The sequence below is a fragment of the Camellia sinensis genome, chromosome 4 (genome assembly GCF_055761805.1).
Source record: "Camellia sinensis isolate YWXY chromosome 4, ASM5576180v1, whole genome shotgun sequence".
NCBI lineage: Eukaryota > Viridiplantae > Streptophyta > Magnoliopsida > Ericales > Theaceae > Camellia > Camellia sinensis.
In genome coordinates, this window is record NC_138964.1 from 97,192,289 (window position 1) to 97,215,538 (window position 23,250).

Genomic DNA, 23,250 nt, shown 5'->3' on the forward strand with positions numbered 1-23,250 from the left:
GTTACTGAGCCTTCATTTCGAACTCTATTTGCTTAAGAGCTCTCTTTGCTTTGTCTATCTCCCCCCTCTCATGCGTATTACCCATATTGGTATCTTCTTCATTGGCATCTTCTCCATAGTTTGAGTCATGATTCTTGAAGTCTTCATACTCTTCAAGAAGATTCTCTACCTCGTACTGAGTTTGAATGCAAGCAGCAGAGAGCTCCTCCAGGGACTCACTACTAGTAGAAGCATTTTTGTGCCAATTAAGTAGGAGAGAGAGTTGATCCAGGAAAGTATAAAGTTCAGCTTAGGCCACAAGGATGAGGATGTGGCTTCAAGAGACAATGTCACAAGCCTATAAAAGATTCTTGTGAGAAGTGTCATCTCAAAGGACCTCAAAGAATAGTGAGAGAAAGCAGCAAGCAAAGTCTGGGCTCTATACTGCTAATAAGCAGTTGGAGGAAAAGGAACTTAGTAGGGAGCAAAATGTTGGCTCTCGAAGAGGGTGAGCTTCAATTCCTCAATCCAATTAGGATTGGGAGGCAGGAAATGAGCAGTTGGGTCCCCTCCAAATGAAGGTGGAAACTGGCCCTCGTTCACACACTCCAGCTAATTAGAGGAACAAAGTTTTTCTTTTTTGGCTAAGAGTGAGGGTTTGATTCCCAAAGCTTCAATGGGCTGTGGGGTCTTTCTCATTATTCTGGTTGGCAAGGTAGAGGCATACCATGCCAAAAGCAAGTTGTCTTCAAGGCAGCGAAAACGATCGAAAGGGACATACGGATACACTACAGAGCTTCTCATAGAGGGATGGATTGTAATGGGGTCATCTAATTCAGGAAATCGATGGTGGATTCGTTCTCTTGTTTGAGGTTAAGTGGGTGTGGCCAAGTATCCTAGCCAATATTTCTAGAAGAAGATGAAGCAACTTCGTCCTATGCAGAGAGTTTTGGATCAAATGAAGAACTTCCAAGATCTACTTGTGCAAATGCTTGGTGCAGAGGTTCGTATGGTGCAAAAACTGCCATAACTTGTATAAATAGGGACATATAAGTGTGGCCCATAAATGCATGAAGGTTCTTTTGAGGTTGGTCATCATTGTCCAATACCTCCTCGTATGCTTGATCAATGTAAAAGAGGGCTTGATTGGCCATTAAAGATGTATCGGTCCCTGCGAATACACAGATAGTGGAAGAAATGTTCAAGCGCAAGGGATAATTTAATGAAGTTCAGTGTTTCATTTCTAAGAAGACAGTTACACTTCTAAGATAAACAAAATCCATGCTCGTCCTAGGACGTGGACAAAGTGCACTGATCCACTAATATCACCAAATATTGGGTATATTAGTGCAGGCGGTAATGTTGGCTATATACTTTATATAAGCTAATTGCAGCTTAACATGTGGCTCGTAAAGGGTAATTTGGGGAGATAATGCGAGTTTCCAATCAGTAACTGACACGTGGTAGTTCATGTTTGTAATAATGGATCTGCGCAATAGTGGAACAGTTAGAAGGCGTAAGATGACGTGGCCTAACGGTTATTCACAATTCAAATTCAAATTCAGGAGGGAGGCCTAACTGCAAAAATGGTGTAGTGGAGGCTAACTGTGCGAGACCATGATCAGTGATCATGGAAGGGTATTTTGACAGTTGGAAGCCCACTTTGACGGTTATCATTAGAAAGTATAAATAGTAGAGAAGGCCACCAGAAAGAAGACCCAGACTCAGATCCAGAAACCAGTTCTCCAGTTCTTCAATTCCTGTACTACACTTCATTTCCTAGGAGCAGTTTCAAGTAGTCGGTGTTGTAAACCTTTTTAGGGCTGGGTCATTGTAACCTCATTGTAAGTTCTTATTTACTTAAAGAAATTCAGTTTCTGAACTGTTCTTTTTGCTAGTCATTATTTGTAAGTTTCTCCTAAACAAGCCATCAGTAAAAGTCATCTTCATTGATACTGAAAGAACTTCAACACAATCGTCTGATAATTGGTTGGCAATTAAAAATTCTATAAGGACTTATTGATCCTTGCTGGCATGCTTAAAATTATATAATTAACCTTCGAAAGCCAAAAAAGTCAACACATATTGATCTAATTTTTATTTTTTTATTTTTTTTTAAATGATATATACGTAAGGGCTGACAAAATGAAATGTTTGGATTATTGAAATGGGAACTCGTGGTGAACCCACAGGTCCGAACAATACCCTCCGGTCCATATGATGGACTGGATAGAAATCCAACCCGTTCAGTAATTAGACTGAAGGGTGTCATTGAAGTGGTTGTGGGCCTATTTCAAACTACTTTGTAAACCATCCAATTTGTAGTGTTCATCAAGTAAATTATTTATATAAAAAATTAAGTTAATTATATTACATTTGTCTTAGTAAAAAAATGGATAGTTTATTATCAAAATCATACTTGCAATCTATTTTCTTATTTTTCAAGACAAATATGATCAGTTATGTAATTGCTGATATACGATCAAAGTGATATTTTACATTAATGATCTATTTTGCGATCCCTACAATTTAGGGATTGGTTTCCCTTCAGTCCGTGATCGGACTGGAGGGTGCTGTTGGGTCCGTGGGGGCCCACCACAGGTCCCATTTCGATAATTCGAACCGTTTAATGTGTAGAACTTGTTGAGTATTATATGTCTGTAAAAAATCACGTTGATAAGATATCGATAGCTATTTCATCGGATCAGATTTCTATTAATCGTTTAATTTTTCACCGTTCATTTTTTTTTTATATACAAAACTGATTTGATCATGTAGTTATTGATATCCAATTAACGTGATTTTTTACAAGTATATAGTACTCGACGAGTTTTACACATTGAACAGTTTAGATTATCAAAATAAAACCCGTGATAGGCCTTTACGGATCCAACAACGCCTTTCAATCCGTTCGGACTGGTGGGAAGCCAAACCCTACAATTTAGATCAATAAAGCGCATCCTTGGTAAGCCCAAAATGGACCTTCCAATCCGATAATTCAATAAACGGCATGCGACTGAAAAGTCGCATAGTATATAAATAAGTGGAAGACTTCTCTCCAATCATCATGAAAATGTCGTGGACGGTACAATTCACATTATGTGGCCTCGATAATTTGAATCATTTATCATGCAGGGTTTATTGAAAAGATTATTCTACTAAAAATAAAGTTGACGGGTGTCGGTATTCATATTATTGGATAACAAAGTATGCAAAAAAATAGACGGCAAGTATGGTTTTAAAAATAAATGGTACATTTTTTTGAATGATTTGATCATGTGATATCGAAATTCAATTAATTTGATTTTTTTGCACATACAACCTTCTCGTTAGACCTTACATAAGAATGAATCAGATTATCAAAGTGAGCCAAAAAGAACCACAAAATACAAACTGTAGTATGCAGTCCATTTTCATGGACATGAGAGAACCCTTATCTCAATAAATAAGTACTCCTTTAAATAAAAACAGTAAAGCCTCCAATCTTAACCTGTTCCCAATTCATCATAGTAACAACAAGGCAGTTTAAAAGTAAACCCAACTGACTTTCTTCTCACTCTCTGCTTCTCTTTCTCTTTCTCTCTTTGTACTTTGTATTTGGTAGTAACTTGCTTGGCATGGAAAATTTTAGATCCAAGTCATGTAGACATGGAAGCACGATGATAGAGAGCTACTATGGAAGTAGGCCAGATCCAGGTACAGGTCCAATTCCAACTAGCATGCATCACCTGAGAAGTTACAGTTACAGTACTTGTCATACCTCTGAATCTGTAGCCCACAAGAAGATGAAGATGAAGATGGGAAAGGAACTGATAAAGATAAAGAAAGGGAAGAACGCTAGTGTTGTTGAGCCCAGCAGCAGCAGCACCACCACATCAAAAAGTTGGAGTAAGAATATAAATTCAGAGTTGCAGAGGAAAAAGAGAATTGCTGGGTACAAGGTGTATTCTGTGGAGGGTAAGATGAAGGGCTCTTTGAGGAAGAGCTTCAGATGGATCAAGGACACTTGCACTCATGTCATCTATGGATTCTCCTCCTGATCCAAATATCAATCCAATCCAATCCAATCCAATCATCATTTGTTTTCCTCTTATTTTATGTTTCTTTCTGTCTTTCATATAACATATATATGTTTGTCATCTATCATTTATAATAATGCTAGTAGCATGCACTGGAACTACCCTTTTATCTTTATATATATATGCCATGGATTATGAATAAAATTCTGTCTTTGACCTTTTTAAGGCTAATAGTCAAAATCCTCCTATACTTAAAATTGGAATTGTGGATTGAATTTTAAATTATTTTTTCTGGGTTTAAGGAACTTTCTTCCTCATGAAATATTGGGTCAATATATGCTAATATGCTTGAAATTCAACAGGCCAATTTGATCAAATATATAATTTATTCCCAAGGGTTGCAACCTTTTTTTATTTATTAGTGATGTTCACCGCAAAATATGAGAATTTTAAAGATCAAATATTTTGATCTCTAAAAGTAAAAATTTTGTAACAAAAGATATTTAGGGACCAATTTTTATCGTTATGAGATTGTCGTTAAAAGGTTATTCTGAAAAGTCAAAAATAAAACTTTTAATGACAAAATTTTAAAAATGTCACTAATAAATAGACTTTTAGGGACAAAATAATTTGGTCTAAAAATGGTTTATTTTTTTAAACAAAAAATTTGGTCCCAAAAAAATAATAATTCATCGTTAATGTCTAATTTTTGTTGCTAAAAATATAATGATGACAATTTTCACAACAAAAATATTTGGTCCCTAAAAAATAATTTTGTCCTTAAATTTTGGTTTATGAAATCTTAGGTTGCGTTTGGTAGAGTTTTGTAAATATGATTTGAGAGTATGAGTTGTATTTTGAGTTTGTGAGTTTTAAAATTATGATTTGAGTGTGAAAAATTTGTTTGGTGAAGAGTTTTGAAAAGTATTTTGAATTGAGTGGGAAATTTTTGATGTGACATATGATGTTTGATACAAAAACTTACAACTCATAACCAAACATACAACTCAAAATTCTATTAAAAAACATAAAAAAATTAAAAAATTCGGAAAATATTTTTTTTGAATATATAAAATTTAACATATGTAAATTGTAAAAAAAAAAAAAAAATTTGCACTGTTCTGGTCAACCGGCCAGTCAACCGGTGGGACGACCGGTTAGGCGAAATTTGAAAAAAAATTCTGAAAACCGGACCTGAGACAGGGTGTTTTGTGCAAAATTTTGAAAACATTATTTGAAAACTCTAACCAAACATCATATTTGAATTAAGGTGTGGAATCATAATTTAAAATCACAACCAAACAGAGCCTTAATTTTTTGTAGTGGCTTTTCAGCTAAAATGGTTGGGGTTAATGGATTTCTTCTTGTGAGGTGTATTTTTTTTTTTTTTTTGGCCTTACAATTGTTGGTTTCTCTGAGTACGTTATAAAGGAATGGATCTTTTTGTTTTAAGAATTTGGTTCATATGTTTATAAGTAGAAATTAGAAAATTAAAAAATAAATGAGAAGTTTCCATCACCAAAATAGCTCTCAATTTTAATTCTTCCCGCAAGATAAATGTTAGGCATAAGTCGTGTGTCCTCTTATGTATGAGTCCAGTGCGATCCAAATCAAAGACACTAACTGACAAAAAAAGTAGGCACAGTTTAGTGGATGCAGCCTGCTAATATTAGAAGATTTTGGCTGCAAGTCAATTTACACATGGTTTTAAATAAGGAAGTTTAATTATTTATTCTAGAATTTGAGTAAGGGTCATTGAATCTCTTGGATTCTGCACCGGATGAATAGAATGGAGATCTTCATTTCATAATTTAAATTAATAATTTTTTATTATAAATTCAAAATTTGATTAAGAGAAGTCATAAAATTTATAACGATGTGGTAGTAATGGATCATTCAATTTGGATTTTGATAATGTAACACAATCTTAATTTATGACTATGTATTATATATATGAGAGGGTAATTTACAGCAATGTTAGGTGGCCACAAATTCTGTGGCTCGAATGGCTCGAAACACTCAAAACGACGTCGTTTTGGGTGCAAAACGACGCAAAACGACGTCGTTTTGGTAGTTTCGGGCTATTTGAGCCACAGAATTTGTGGCCCTCAAACATTTTTCGGTAATTTATATATAAATTAGGCCGTGCTGGGTAATGGGCCGTTCATTGGGCCACGGTAAGAAGGACTGGATAAACAGGGGCTTAGAGTTAGCCCGGTCCAGAGAACGCCTTATTGTTATCTCGGTCCAGAGGAGCCTTGCAGTTAGCCCGGTCCGAAAGAGCTTGGTGGTTAGCTCGGTCACCACGGTCAGCGCGGTAACAGTTAGCCCGGCCATACCACATTGAGCCAAAGTATGTTAAGCCTTCCTCAGAACCATGCTATGGGTTAATTCGGTCCTAGCTTAGTATGGTTAGCATGATCTCAACAGCCTGGTTGGAGTATGTCGAACCGAGGTACACGCTGTGAAAGGAAGAACCGAGCTAGGTGGAACTCGGTCTAGTCTGCGGCTTTAGCATGGCCACGTTATCTCGGTCGTATTGATATCCAACCTAGGTAAAACCATCTCACTTAGTTTAAGCAGTGAGGGGGGTGTTGAAGGATAAGTATTATCTTTCAGGAATGTGATTCTTAGGAGGACTCTACATGGAGGAGTAAGAGTCCTACGAGGATTGTGCCACGCAGAACATATAAAAGCTCATAACATCACCTATGGAGAGGTAACACAACTTTGATTCTCGAATACACAGAGCTTTGTCTATTTGTCTATTTTTGCTGACTTAGGCATCAGAGAGGTATCCGGCACACACCCGTTGGTTAACTCACGTTTGTGTTTCCAGGGAGTAAAGCGACGACGTACGGAGGAGCGCAGACTTGATCAACAGGATTATACGAGAATGTTTATTTCTTTCCCGTACAATATATATGGGGTATTTTTTAGAAAGTTCTATTTCTAAATGGTATATTCTATTCAATCCATCTTCGATTTTAATATTCCGTTCGGCTTTGTTTAAAGTAATATGACCAAATTACCCTTCTAACTTTTTGCACATGTTTTTATTTTGAAACCAATACACAATAAAAATAATAATAGTCTTCATTTCATGGAGAAAATTTATCCCCCATTCTAGAGAGAAAATCTCTCCCTCATTCTATGGAAAAAATATTTCTCTTATTTTATGGATAAAATCTTTCTCTTATTCCATAAAGAAAATCTCTCACATTCCCAAAATCATAAATCGGCTATCTTATGAAAATCTCTTACTAAATTTTGATATGAACTTTCACATTACAAATGTGTTTTAGTAAATAATATCACTCATGGAACCATATACAGACTCAATGTTACATAAATTTGTGAATATTAATATTCGGTGTGACTATCTATTTGTATTGCAAAATTAATGTGAACATTCGCATCTCTCTATGTACACACTATATTTGTGACCAAGACAACATATTATTGTTTATATTAGTAGTGACTATTTTTAATGTAAATATTAACACATTGTTGTTCGCGCTTGTATGACTATTTCTGAATGTGAATATTAATATTAATTAATAATGTGTTGATCACAACACCAATTGTAAGACATTATAATGTGATAATCTAGACCAAGCATTGCCTTCATACAATGTGAACATTCACACTATGTAATAAGTAATCATGCAAAAACCATGCAAACTCATACAATAATCACTGATATGCGAACATTCACATTATGCAATAATCATTCAATTATTAGTCTATATTGCACATCATGCAACCATCACATGTTTCTAATGTTAAAGTTTGTTAGGTTTTTATTTTTGGCAATCCCGGTTGAACAAAACTCCTTTTAGTTGTACTTATTTTCGTATTTTTTATTTCAGTGAGGCTATGAGTGTTTAGATGCGAATCCAACCCGAATTATGCCTTGTAGAGAAGTTTGTGATGATTAATGCTTTCAAGATTGCCACTTTGGTGATTATGACGGGGATCGAGCTGCCCGGTCAGCTCGCGAGGGTCCAGGGGGCGGGGGTCCAGGGCGGGTCCGGGGCAACGCCTTGGCGGGATTGAGGGGCAGTGCCCCCGAAGCAAAATGAAAAATTGCATTCGAAGTTGCATGTCTGCCCTTGCTTGCTCGAGCGAAGGCTGCGTTTGGCAAAAAACCTGAGAATAATGAATGTACGCTCGAACAAAGGTTGTGTGGCTCGAGCGAAGCCACTGTCACGACCCAAACCCGCCCCTATGGGTTTAGCACCGTAACCGGCCAGTAACCCGAGATTACCAAAGGCCTCCTTAACAGTCAGACAATAATATAGAGTACAGGGGCATGGCGGAAGCCAAAATAGTAAATAAACAATGTCCAATGAGCTGTGAGTCTGTATGCAAAAAGATTTTTCATACGTATATACATGAACAATACAAAACAATATATACAACATTTACAGTCGATCAGAGTAGGGACCTAATCCCTATTAGACAGTACAGTACTGTAGTGACCCTCATTCCTCACCTTAGCCTCGGGCATGAGCATTTGTATAATCTTGTTTTGCTAAGTTGCAGTAGTGAATTTTCTTGACTTGTCTTAACTAGAATGAGATTTTTTGTTGGTTTATACTTACGTGAAATTTACTTGTTGAGTCTTGTTTTTTCTGGTGAGTCTAGCCGAGGTCACCTTAAAGCCAGAACCACCTTGAAACCATTTTGGTTGACCTCTACCTTCGTCCTGGCATATTAGTCGAGATGTCATTTTCTAGGCCGAGGTGTATCATCAAGGCCGAGAGGTGTATCATCTAGGTCGAGATGTTATCCTTGAACCCAAGTGATCTTGTTCCGGATTGGTGCGACCTAGACTGAGGTGTGGCACAGCTAGGCCAAGTGTTGTCCGTCCTAGCCGGGATCATAGATACCTCACCTACCGGAGCCGATGTTTTCACCCGATGTCAGTACCTTGTCAGAGTGCCATGCCGCTTTACTTGTTAAACACCATTTCGCCATACTTTGTCTGGTCTGTCAGCCACCTTTTCGGGGAGAACCAACCAGCCGTTGCCACGTGTCCAAGCTGAGTGTTAAATCAGCCAGCAGTGAGTAGAACCTATCATTTGTATCATATCTTTGCCTTGAGAGAGAGAAGCTCTAGAAGGAAGGAGTTTTAGAGCGAAGGAGTGCATCTTCGAGCTTGATTCTTAGAGATCTAACCGTTAGATTCGTGTATTAAGGTTAGATTCTTGACCTACTCTTGTTGTTCTTGTTAATCATCTAGCTGCATTGCATGATCGAACCTAATTTGCAAGCCATGCATTGACTGAAAGTTTGGTTTTAGAAAGAGAAAGTAGTATTCATGTGTTCTTGAATAAAAGCCTTGTTTGGTCCGAAAGTTTGCATTAAGATTCATGCTTTTGTGTTTGTTTTCATAAGATCTTCGAGTATGGGTACCCAGGTCCATGTTTTTAATTTCATAGCATGAAGTTCTAGATTTCGTAGTGATAAGTTAAGATTGAGCAATCATGTGTTTCATGTTCTCCATGTTCTTCAGCAGAGGGAAACCCAGATTTTTCCGACTTCATTTCCTTGAGCGTGGCCACCGGGACCACACCTCGGCAAGAAGGTGTGGGACCTCGGCAATAGCCTGGTTGGTACCCAGCATGTTTTTCCCGAGAGGAGAAACAGTGTTTTGTCTTGGTTCGACTTAGTTTTGAAGGAATGCCGAGAACATTTGCATCCATGTAAAGCTTGTTTGAAAGTGCATTCAATAGACTTTGCCATGTGTTTGTAGGACTTGGACTCTCGCTTGACCCCGACGTTGAAGAACTATGTGAGTGGTATTTTTGATAAAGCTACGTTATAAAGTTTTGATAAAGTTTTGCTTTGTTTTGAAAAGTATTTGCTAAGCATGAATGGCTATCCCTATTTGTGTATCAAGTATTAGCTTTGATCTTGAGAACCTTGAAAGTCCGTACGTGCTAGGGGACTATAAGCATTTGTAGCACAATCTTGAAAGTCCGTACGTGCTAGGGGACTATAAGCATTTGTAGCACAATTCTTGAAAGTCCGTACGTGCTAGGGGACTATAAGCATTTGTAACATTATCTTTGTTAATGTCACCCATGAAACCTGAAAGACTTTGATTGATGAAGCTCGATAGATTTGTTAGATGAACTCGATTTATCCCACGTTTGTCATAAGCTATGATTATGAATTGTTTTGTTAAAGATCTCGGATGTCATACATGCAAACCCTTTATTACTTGTACCATTCACTGAGTATCCAAGCTCACCCTCTCTATATATATGTAGGTGATGAGCAAGAAGGCGATGAGTCCTAGATGTGTTGCCGATATGTTTTCGGATGTGTTTGCCGACGTGTCTCGGATTCATATTTTTTTGTAACATCTTGAAGATCATGCTTCTCAGCTTATATTTCATTGTGTTTTGTATATGTCGGCTTGAGAAGCCTTTTGGTCAAGATGTATTTTTGTACTTCCTTTTATTGTATTAAAGCTATGTAATGATGTATGCCATTCCATTTAACTTATGCACTGCTCTTATGGACTACTTAGTTTTGAATTTATTGCTTCCGCATTTGTAAGCCCCATATGCATACTCTGTTTGTGTGTGAATTTTGAAAGTTGGCCGTCGGTAATCTCGGATTACTGGCCATCACGGCACCATTCTACTAGGGGTGGAATGGGATCGTGACAGATTGGTATCAGAGCCATGTTTCTTATAGTACGTTACTCACACTTCGAGTCCTAAACAGCATAGGACTTTCCGTAGGATTGATGTTAGGATTGCATCGTTATGCTTGCTACTTGACAATGTGTGCATCATTTCGGCGTGACTATTTGCTATTGCATGCATATTGTTTGATCATCTTGTTTTAAAGTCACATTTTGCACACTCTTAGCATCATGAGAAGAGGTAGACCACCCGTTGGCCGAGATCATCTCGAGGACAGATTGGATAGATTGGAGAGACTGGTCGAAGGTTTGGTCCGTGAGTTAAGGCAAACTCGGCCACAAGACGCTAGTACTACTTCTACCCAGGCCGAGCAGACAAATGGCCGGCATGCAGTTCCACCTCCGCCTCCGCCTCCTCCAGTGCCGCAAGTGCCTCCACAACAAGCTTTATATGGGGACAGCACCATAGCCTTGATCAGAGAGTTCAAAAAGATGAAGCCGCCGAGGTTCTCTGGGGGTATTGAACCGATGAAGGCCGAAGCGTGGGTCTTGGAAATAGAGAAGCTGTTCGAGATTTTTCCCAGCACCGACGCCCAGAAGGTGTCATTAGCAACATTCACCTTAGACGACGATGCATGAAGATGGTGGATGATGACCCGAGAAAGCAACCCAGGTCTGACTTGGGCCAGATTTTTGGAGCTGTTCTATAACAAGCATTTTCCCCTTAGTGTCCGAGATCGCAAGACCACGGAATTTCAGACTCTGGCACAAGGTAACAAGACAGTCGTAGAATACGACCGCACTTTTACTGAGTTGGCGAGATATGCGCCTCACATGGTCGATGATGAATACAGAAAAGCTAAAAAGTTCGAAAGTGGACTGCGCGGACCAATTCAGGATCGAGTTAACATGCTCAACATGCCGACTTACGCCGGAGTGTTGGACAAGGCCATCATTGCAGAAGCTAACCTAAACCGGTATCAGAATTTAGGAGAGAACCAGAGGAAGGGGAAGAACAATGATAGCCACCGAGTTCCGTTTAGCGCCAAGAAAAACGCGAATGTGGGCAGCTCCAGTAACTCGAACCAGGAAAGTAGCGCTAAGCCGACGTGTGCAAGTTGTGGGAAGCCACATTCTGGAGTTTGCCGTTGGGCATCAGGAGCCTGTTTTGAATGTGGCGAAATGGGTCATCGCGTGAAAGACTGTCCGAAGACAAGAACTGACGATGGTAAGAAGGATGGGAGCACCTCGGGCTCTGCACAAAGAAATAACATCGGGAGGGCCCAAATGAGACAGGGCAGAGTTTTTGCGTTGGTACCAAGAGACACTACAAATGCTGAGACAGTGGTGTCAGGTACACTCTCAATTTGCTCTCAAGATGCATACATACTAATTGATTCAGGATCTACACATTCATTCATATCTGTTAAGTTTGCCGAGAAATTAAATAGAGAACAAGAACCCCTTGATTATATGTTACATGTGGCTACTCCATCTAGGAGAACTATGATTGTTGCATCCATTTATAGGGCGTGTATTATTGTGATTGAGGGTGTAGAATTATTAGTTGATTTGATGCCGTTAAGCATGACCCACTTTGATGTCATATTGGGGATGGACTGGTTAGTAGTGAATCACGCATCTATTAATTGTGTTTCAAAGAATGTCATGTTGAAACCCCCAAACCAAGCCGAGGTTATTTTCCAGGGTAAAGGAGTAGTACCCGCACCTTACTTAATCTCATCTATGAAAGCCTATAAATTGATCCAAAAAGGGTGTCGAGGTTACCTGTGTAGTATACTAAGTAATCTGAATGGAAGCGTTGAGCTAGCCGACATCCCAGTTGTCAAGGAATTCCCCGACGTCTTTCCAAATGACTTGTCTAGCTGCCTTGTCGATAGAGAAATAGAATTTACGATTGATATTACGCCGGGAACCCAACCTATCTCCAAAACACCCTACAGAATGGCCCCAGCCGAACTTAAAGAACTAAAACTGCAATTACAAGAATTGTTGGGTAAGGGATTCATTAGACCGAGTACTTCACCATGGGGAGCACCCGTTCTGTTTGTTAAGAAAAAGGATGGCACACTTCGTCTTTGTATCGACTACCGAGAACTGAACAAGGTAACCATTAAGAACAAGTATCCGTTGCCGAGGATCGATGATTTGCTTGACCAACTACAAGGGGCACGAGTCTTTTCTAAGATTGACCTCAGGTCGGGCTACCACCAGCTGAAAGTTAAGGCCGAGGATGTCGAGAAGACTGCCTTCCGGACATGGTATGGCCACTACGAAATTTTGGTAATGCCTTTCGGAGTGACCAATGCTCTTGCAGCATTCATGGATTTAATGAATAGGGTCTTCAAGCCGTACCTAGACGAGTTCGTGGTTGTTTTCATCGACGACATATTGATCTATTCCAAGAATGAAGTTGACCATGAGAAGCACTTGGGGCTAGCCTTACAAGTCCTAAGAGACAAGAAATTATATGCCAAGCTTAGCAAGTGTGAATTTTGGCTCTCCAGTATCTCGTTCCTAGGGCATGTGATTAACGAAGAAGGTATTTCAGTCGATCCAAGTAAGATTGAAGCTGTTGTGAATTGGCCGACACCGACTAATGTATCCGAGATTCGTAGTTTTCTAGGTTTGGCCGGCTATTACAGGAAATTTGTGAAGGATTTTTCAAGGATTGCAGTACCGCTGACACAACTAACTCAGAAAGGAGTGTCATATGAATGGACCGAGGATAGGGAGTCCGCTTTCCAAGAGTTAAAGACGAGGTTGGTTACAGCGCTGATACTTGCTTTACCGTCAGACAAGGAAGAATTTCAGATTTATAGTGGTGCGTCACATAAGGGATTGGGCTGTGTGTTAATGCAAAGAGGTAAGGTTATAGCATACGCATCTCGTCAGTTAAAACCCAATGAAAAGAATTGTCCTACCTATGATTTGGAACTGGCAGTCGTGGTCTTTGCTTTAAAGATATGGCGCCATTACTTGTATGGAACTTCTTGCCAAGTTTTCACAGACCACAAAAGTCTAAAATACTTGTTCACTCAAAAGGAATTGAATATGAGACAGAGAAGATGGCTTGAACTATTAAAGGACTACGACATGCAGATTCAGTACCATCCGGGTAAGGCAAACTCCGTAGCCGACGCGTTGAGCAGGAACTTAGTTGGAAGTTTGGCGTGCCTGGCAATGATTTCAGTAGAGCCGACCATAATTGAGGAAGTGAAGACCAGACAGATGGAGGATAAGTTCCTCAAGAAGGTAATTGATGAATTCGTCACCAAGCCAAGGCCAGGGTACACCATTGAAAATCGAGTGCTTAAGTTTGAAGGGAGATTGTGCGTGGCCGACGTCCTAGAGTTGAAAAGGAAGATTTTGCAGGAAGCCCATAGCTCCAAATTTGCCGTTCATCCGGGAAGCACCAAGATGTACCAAGATGTGAAGCGGACTTTCTGGTGGTCAAATATGAAAAGAGAAATAGTCGAGTTTGTATCCCAGTGTCTATGTTGTCAGGAAGTGAAAGCAGAACACCAGAGGCTAGCAGGACTTCTTCAACCCTTGTCAATCCCTGAGTGGAAATGGGAACATATCTTCATGGATTTTGTGATTGGTTTGCCGAGGATGCAAAAAGGTATGAACTCAATTTGGGTTATAGTTGACAGATTTACTAAGTCAGCACACTTTTTGCCTGTCAAGACTACATTCAATGCCGACCGACTTGCTGGACTGTATATGAATGAGATTGTGAAGCTTCATGGAGTGCCGATGTCCATAGTGTCAGACCGAGATTCGAAGTTTGTTTCTAGATTTTGGCAGAGTTTACAAAGGGCTTTGGGAACCGAGTGGAAGTTTAGCACAACATTTCATCCCCAGACCGATGGACAAACAGAAAGAATGATTCAGACACTCGAAGATATGCTCATACTATGTGTGTTAGATTTCAAGGGAAATTGGGAAGTACATCTACCGTTAGTAGAATTCGCTACAACAACAGTTATCAAGCCAGCATTGGCATGGCACCGTATGAAGCTTTGTATGGAAAGAAGTGCAGGTCGCCGATATGTTGGACTGAAGTGGGAGATAAAGCCTTGATTGGTCCCGAACTGGTTCGAGTTACAACCGAGAAGATTAAGCTCATTCAACAAAGGATTAAAACCGCACAGAGCCGGCAGAAGAGTTATGCCGACCAGAGAAGGAGGGAATTAGAATTTGAGACTGGGGATCATGTATTTTTGAAGATCTCGCCGACGATAGGGGTTTCAAGATTTGGGAAGAAGGGTAAATTAGCACCTCAACATATTGGGCCATTTGAAATTCTTGAGAAGGTCAACCCTGTTGCCTACAGGCTTGCCCTGCCGCCAGAATTAAGCCAAGTCCACAAAGTGTTTCATGTTTCGATGTTGAGGAAATATATCCGAGATCCACTGCATGTGATTGATTATTCTCAGATCGTGGTTAATGAAGATTTAGGCTACGAGGAAAAGCCGATGAGAATTATTGACAGGCAAGAGCGGCAGTTGAGAAACAAATCGATACCAATGGTAAAGGTCGAATGGGAGGGGCATTATGGCAAGGAGGCTACATGGGAAAAGGAAGAGGAAATAAAGATTCGTTATCCGGAGTTATTTGTAGAGCAAGATAACTAGAGTTTGGAGATCAAACTACTCTAAGGAGGGTAGACTATAGTGACCCACATTCCTCACCTTAGCCTCGGGCATGAGCATTTGTATAATCTTGTTTTGCTAAGTTACAGTAGTGAATTTTCTTGACTTGTCTTCACTAGAATGAGATTTTGTCTTGGTTTGTACTTATGTGAAATTTACTTGTTGAGTCTTGTTCTTTTCTGGTGAGTCTAGCCGAGGTCACCTTAAAGCCAGAACCACCTTGAAACCATTTTGGTTGACCTCTACCTTCGTCCTGGCATATTGGCCGAGATGTCATTTTCTAGGCCGAGGTGTATCATCAAGGCCGAGAGGTGTATCATCTAGGTCGAGATGTTATCCTTGAACCCAAGTGATCTTGTTCCGGATTGGTGCGACCTAGACCGAGGTGTGGCACATCTAGGCCGAGGTGTGGCACAGCTAGGCCAAGTGTTGTCCGTCCTAGCCGGGATCATAGATACCTCACCTACCGGAGCCGATGTTTTCACCCGATGTCAGTACCTTGTCAGAGTGCCATGCCGCTTTACTTGTTAAACACCATTTCGCCATACTTTGTCTGGTCTGTCAGCCACCTTTTCGGGGAGAACCAACCAGCCGTTGCCACGTGTCCGAGCTGAGTGTTAAATCAGCCAGCAGTGAGTAGAACCTATCATTTGTATCATATCTTCGCCTTGAGAGAGAGAAGCTCTAGAAGGAAGAAGGAGTTTTAGAGCGAAGGAGTGGATCTTCGAGCTTGATTCTTAGAGATCTAACCGTTAGATTCGTGTATTAAGGTTAGATTCTTGACCTACTCTTGTTGTTCTTGTTAATCATCTAGCTGCATTGCATGATCGAACCTGATTTGCAAGCCATGCATTGATTGAAAGTTTGGTTTTAGAAAGAGAAAGTAGTATTCATGTGTTCTTGAATAAAAGCCTTGTTTGATCCGAAAGTTTGCATTAAGATTCATGCTTTTGTGTTTGTTTTCATAAGATCTTCGAGTATGGGTACCCAGGTCCATGTTTTTAAATTCATAGCATGAAGTTCTAGATTTCGTAGTGACAAGTTAAGATTAAGCATTCATGTGTTTCATGTTCTCCATGTTCTTCAGCAGAGGGAAACCCAGATTTTCCCGACTTCATTTCCTTGAGCGTGGCCACCGGGACCACACCTCGGCAAGAAGGTGTGGGACCTCGGCAATAGCCTGGTTGGTACCCAGCATGTTTTTCCCGAGAGGAGAAACAGTGTTTTGTCTTGGTTCGACTTAGTTTTGAAGGAATGCCGAGAACATTTGCATCCATGTAAAGCTTGTTTGAAAGTGCATTCAATAGACTTTGCCATGTGTTTGTAGGACTTGGACTCTCGCTTGACCCCGACGTTGAAGAACTATGTGAGTGGTATTTTTGATAAAGCTACGTTATAAAGTTTTGATAAAGTTTTGCTTTGTTTTGAAAAGTATTTGCTAAGCATGAATGACTATCCCTATTTGTGTATCAAGTACTAGCTTTGATCTTGAGAACCTTGAAAGTCCGTACGTGCTAGGGGACTATAAGCATTTGTAGCATAATCTTGAAAGTCCGTACGTGCTAGGGGACTATAAGCATTTGTAGCACAATCTTGAAAGTCCGTACGTGCTAGGGGACTATAATCATTTGAAGCACAATTCTTGAAAGTCCGTACGTGCTAGGGGACTATAAGCATTTGTAGCACAATCTTTGTTAATGTCACCCATGAAACTTGAAAGACTTTGATTGATGAAGCTCGATAGATTTGTTAGATGAACTCGATTTATGCCACGTTTGTCATAAGCTATGATTATGCATTGTTTTGTTCAAGATCTCGGATGTCATACATGCAAACCCTTTATTACTTGTACCATTCACTGAGTATCCAAGCTCACCCTCTCTATATATATGTAGGTGATGAGCAAGAAGGTGATGAGGCCTAGATGTGTTGCCGATATGTTTTCGGATGTGTTTGCCGACGTGTTTCGGATTCGTATTTTTTTGTAACATCTTGAAGATCATGCTTCTCAGCTTATATTTCATTGTGTTTTGTATATGTCGGCTTGAGGAGCCTTTTGGTCAAGATGTATTTTTGTACTTCCTTTTATTGTATTAAAGCTATGTAATGATGTATGCCATTCCATTTAACTTATGCACTGCTCTTATGGACTACTTAGTTTTGAATTTATTACTTCCGCATTTGTAAGCCCCATATGTATACTCTGTTTGTGTGTGAATTTTGAAAGTTGGCCTTCAGTAATCACGGATTACTGGCCATCACGGCACCATTCTACTAGGGGCGGAATGGGGTCGTGACAAGTACAGTGCTATCAGTCTATACAGTTATAACAAAACAGATACAGAGACAGACGGGGGAAATTAAAACACCCCTAAGCCATAGCTTGACAGGCTCGGAACCTTGCAGTGAGGCACAGTGGTTGGCTTGACAAAAAGGGAGTCTAACCCACGCTCCTAGCTCCGGTCTGGTGCTTGTACACCTACATATATATATATATATATATATATAAATAGTGAGCTAAAGCCCAGTGAATAACATAATGCATAAAGAGGTTAAGAATGAATGTTTTTACAGTAATGAAAATAGTTCATTAAATTAGTATTTCAATCGTTCAGTCGTAACAGTCATATGTGGTACATCCATTAGCATAGCAGTACAGTAAACAGTAGGTCTTAAAAGACCGAGCAGTCAATGATGGCCATCATAACAGTGGTTCCACATGGGAACCGACAGAGATCTCTGTAACAGTAACAGTAACAGTAACAGTAGTTGCTTAGGATGCCACAATATAGTTCAGAATAGAGGACATACATTCATTCAGTTAACAGTAATAGTTCAGAAAGCAGTTCAGTTAACAGTCAGAAAATATTCATCTTTGGACATATCTTTACACAGTTATTACTCATAGAGTTATGGGCTACAGTTAAGCTAGAGCGTGTCCTCGGATGCCAACCCTACAAAGTTTACAAGATGAACACACACTAAGTTCACATTCGGGAAACAAAGACTTAGTCCCTACTTAGACTCGGTGTGGTTTTATATCTACATCCTCATTAAGATGCCTTAAACTAGGCCTAAGAATACCTAGGATGAAATGAGGATGCAAAGATGCACTTTAAAACATTTTTCAGAAAACAGAGGTCCCGCTCGAGCGTAGGTTTCCCCGCTCGAGCGGACATGAAGACAAAGGTATCCGCTCGAGCGTATACTTTCCCGCTCGAGCGTTCTGCAAAACAGGGCAAAAGTACTGGATAGGTGAAAATCACGCTCGATGGGCGCTCGATAGCTGCTCGAGCGTAAGACACAAGGTCCCGCTCAAGCGTTAATTACCCCGCTCGAGCTGACTAAAAAACAGAACAAAATGCTGGGAGCACGATTTCCACACTCGAGCACCAGTCACCCCGCTCAAGCGTGAGTTCAAAATCTGGAATTTTCAGATTTGAACTTCCAAGCTCAAAACCAAGTTCAAATGCACAAATTCCGATCCTCTTGGGCCAATTTTCCAGAAAACATTCCAAAACTCATAATTTAACATGATTCCAAAGCTCAATTGTAAAATCAAAGCCCAAGGGTGTTTCAAACACTCAATTTCAAACCAATTTTCATGAACATGGCCTCAATTGGACATGCAAGACTTTAAACAACTTCAAAGCTTCAAATACATGCTCTAATGGGCCAATTTCTTTTCAAAACAAGATGAAATCATGGTCCATTGTAAAAATATGAACATGCATGTACACTTTCATGAAGAACATCAAAAATCAAGGATGTAAACATGCATGCATGAAATGAGCTTCCAATCAACATTATAAGCCATATCTTGGCTCCAATCTTCAACAATCCTCTAAATCATGCAAGAAATACTTTAATTCATGACTAAGAAGGTAAGAGCTCTACCTTATGTCTTCAATTATGAGAATATAAGCTCAAGTTTGCAAATTACTCTTCAATTCTTTCACTTCTACCAAGTTTCCAAGCCAATTAGAGATGAAATCACACTCTCTCCTAACTCTCTCTCTCTAGTTCGGTTGAGCTCAACAAAATGGCTGATGAAATGTGTTTTGATACAAAGGAATGAGTCTCAAAAGTGCTAAGCTAATGGCCCACTAGTGGTGGCAAAATGGTGAATAAACCAACTCATACAATTTAGCTTATTTTAATCTAATTTAATCATACTAAATCACATTTCAGATAAATATGCCATAAAATCGCATAAATTCTAAGGATCATAGAACATTAATTAATTTCAGATTCGGCCGCCAATAAGGCCTTCAATTTGCAGTTTAAACATACATACACAAACAGATAATCAAACAGGCAACAGATAGACATACAATTAAACAGATGTACTTAATCAATTTAGTTCCAGATTTCAGTCAGTCAGTTCAGTATTTCAGTCGATTCAATTACTTATCATAATCAGTCTCAGTTTAACGGTAATCAGCAATCAATCGGTAAACAGTTGTGAGGGTTGTTAAAGCCACTTATGGAAAAACACGCGAGATTAGTTCCTCGCTCGAGCGAGAGAGTCTTTGCTCGAGCGAGCTTCACAGTCCTAGATTTCTATAAGTACGTGTTTCTGTCAGATTTTAGGATTATTGCTCCAGATCTTCTTTTTGGATATTATGGTTTATATCTAGGGATATTTTGCTTGTTTTCTTTGATGTTTAATTGAGTATTCAACTCATGGGTTAAGAAGTATACATCAAAGGTTCGTTTGTTCATTCTATACAAAAGAGAGAGTGGTTCTTCGGTGGATTCTGAAGAATTTGAGCCTGAAACTTTGGTGGATTCTGGAGTGGCTCATCGTCAAGACAATTCCGAGGTGAAGACGGGGTTGGAAGAGACACATAGGGGTTGGTTCAATTTGGGCATGGATGCGCTAGGTAATTGAGAGTATACCTGTGTAATTCCTTTATGTCTTTTTAGTAGATTATTTTGTAGCTTTTGCCCATGATTTTTTTTTATCACAATTGGAGGTGTCCAATTGTGGTTTTTTCCACGTAAAATCGTTATGTCGATTTGTCTTGATTGTTTGATTGGGATTGTTGTTTACTGCTTAAAATTGATACATAATCACAAATCACCATCTACGAGATTTCTAGATTTTTCAATTGGTGTCAGAGCGGGTCGCTCTTTTGTTTTTTAAAACTTTTGAGTGAGATCTTGTTTGATTTGTGATGATGGATTCAATTCGTGAGGAAAATTCTATGGTTCGACCACCGCTACTTGACGGATCGAATTATTCATTTTGGAAAGCTCGGATGAGATCGTTTTTAAAATCTATTAATGAAAAAGTTTCGCAATCTGTCATGTATGGGTGGACTGAACCGACGATTACCATTGATGGAGTAACTTTCCCCAAACCAATCGATAAGTGGGACACAATTGATTACCAAAATAGTAGCTGGAATAGTAAGGCTATCAATTCTCTCTTTTGCGCTATCACACCTGAAGAGTTTAGTCGAATTTGCAATTGTGAAGTCGCAAAAAAGGCTTGGGATATTTTACAAACTATTTATGAGGGCACTCCTTCGGTTAAACGCCCAAAACTTCAAAGGCTCACGTCTAGTTTCGAAAACCTTTCAATGGATGATAGTGAGACCTTTGATGAATTTTATGCGAAGTTGAGTGACATTGTAAATTCCAGCTTCAATTTAGGTGAAAAAATACCGGAATCCAAGATTGTAGGAAAAATTTTGAGGTCCTTACCCGATCGGTTCCAACCAAAAGTTACGGCTATTGAGGAGGCTCAAGATGTTGACAACCTCAAACTAGATCATTTGGTTGGAAATCTCCAAACTTATGCGGCACATAGGAATTTCAAAAAGAAACAAAAAGATGTTGCTTTTAGTACTGCTCATAGAGCTGGAGATGATTCTAATGAGGATTGTGAGATAGATTCCAAGATTACGGATGCTTTTGTAAAACAATTTAAAAAAAAATTTCTGAAAAAGAATCATAATCTTTTGGAATCTACTCATACTCATAAATCCAAAGGTAAAGATAAACTCAAAATTAATTCTATAGCCAAGAAGGCGAAAGGAAAGATACAAGGGAACTCTGAAAGAGTCGAATGTTATGAATGCCAAGGATTTGGTTACTTTGCTTAAGAATGCCCCACTCGTTTGAAGAAGAAGAAAGCCCTCGCTATCACTTGGGATGATGAATCAGAATCTGATAAAGATGAAAGTGACAATGAAGATCAAGGTGAAGAGGGACATAAACAATTCCTTGCTTTCATGGCGGCTTCTGAAACTGAAGGACAAACAGAGTATCTGAAGAGGCCGGTTGAGAATGTCACTGATGATGAATCCTCGGGAAGTGATGATGGAGAGCTTGAGCAAGCTTATGAAAAGTTGCATAAGGAATCTCTTAACTTATCAAAATTTAATGACAAACTCACTATGAAGCTCAAGGCACGTGAAAGTGAGAATGTCAAACTAAAGGAGGAGATTTCCGAGGCTAGGATTGATGCCATCAAGATAGCTAATGATCGACAAGCTCTTTGTGCAAAACTCTTGACTTGTGAGACAGAGTGGAATGAGCTACAGCAAATCTATGCAATGTATGAAGAAAAGATTGAATCTCTCAAGATGTCTCAAGTTTCCTTAGAAGAACTAATGATCAAGAAAGAGGAAAAGCTCAAGTGCGTTATGGCTACCATTGGTCTTTGGAACAAAGGATCAAAGACTTTGGAGGATATCATTGGGTCTCAACAAATGTGTTGTGACAAGAGTGGCATTAGCTTTGGTGATAACAAAGAGCAAAAACAGAGTGCATCTACATCTCATGATATAAGAACTCAAGGAAAAGAAGGTACACCCTGTTTTTATTTGTCATCATCGTGGTATGCATTGTCATATTCACCCTTATTGTTATAAGTTGCATGGGAGAGTGTCTCATAGAGATGGAAGAAATTCCAACTTCTCATGGGGTAGGAGACACTTCATTGGTAGTAATGAGGTTAAAGGTCATATTATACCTCGTTATTTTGATCAGCTTGAGACCAAACATGGAGCGAGTTTGTATTTGCCTAGACCTAGAAATAGGAAGTTGGAAACCAAGTCGAGACGGGTTCCCATTGAAAGCGAAGGGAACCACAACGTCAAGACACCATCCAAGAACAACAATGCTCATAACTTTCTTCATACTAAAGCGGTTTGGGTGCGAAAACTTGACTTGTGTTAATTTGTATATTCTTTTTAGTTTTTAGGTTTCTCTGTGTGTTTTTTTTTTCTTTTTGAGTCACTTAATGTGCGCATATTCGTTTTTTGTCTTGATTGAAGGAAAAAAATAATAAAAAAATCAAAAAGATTTTCTTAGTATGGTTTTGCAAGCTTAAAATTTTTGAGTTGTCCTTGGTGCATATTGGAATTGATAAGAATATCCATTACATGTTAATATGTGTGTACTTTCTGTGGTCATTACTCATTTTGGAGTGTGTGTTTTTTGATTAGTATGTCTCATTCTATACACACTCTTGGATTAGCAACTATCGGAGTCTTCCGCCTTAGTGATTTTTTTTTATGGACTTCTGGCACTGTATCTTTTGTTTTTCTAGAGGAATTGACCTATACTAGCATATCATGGGTGATGTTGAGTATCTTAAACCACCTTCCATCTTTTTGCATCTCCACGGCTTTCCCCTCTGTTCTTTGTAGTCCAGGCATGAGGAAAAGGCTACCTTAGAGTCACTAACCATGCCATCCTTATTATATCCATGCTTCTTTGGTTCGGTTTCCATACTCTTGAGCGTGTCAGCCGCCAATGAGTGTGCAAAAGAAAGAAAAAATGTGCAAAAGAAAGAAACAAAAAAAAAAGATGTGCAAAAGAAAGAAAAGAAAAAGATGTGAAAAAAAAAATAAAGGAAAAAATAAAGGATTCGTTGATTGAGGGGGAGCCTCCG

At 39.3% G+C, this 23,250-nt stretch overlaps 1 long non-coding RNA gene across 1 annotated transcript; it reads left to right on the forward strand.

Moving 5' to 3' along the window:
- The first annotated feature begins 3,466 nt into the window (after nucleotides 1–3,466).
- On the forward strand, nucleotides 3,467–4,223 carry LOC114296633 (uncharacterized). Its single transcript, XR_014366755.1, has 2 exons — nucleotides 3,467–3,510; nucleotides 3,611–4,223. It is a non-coding gene; the product is annotated as an uncharacterized LOC114296633 (long non-coding RNA).
- The last annotated feature ends 19,027 nt before the right edge of the window (nucleotides 4,224–23,250 follow it).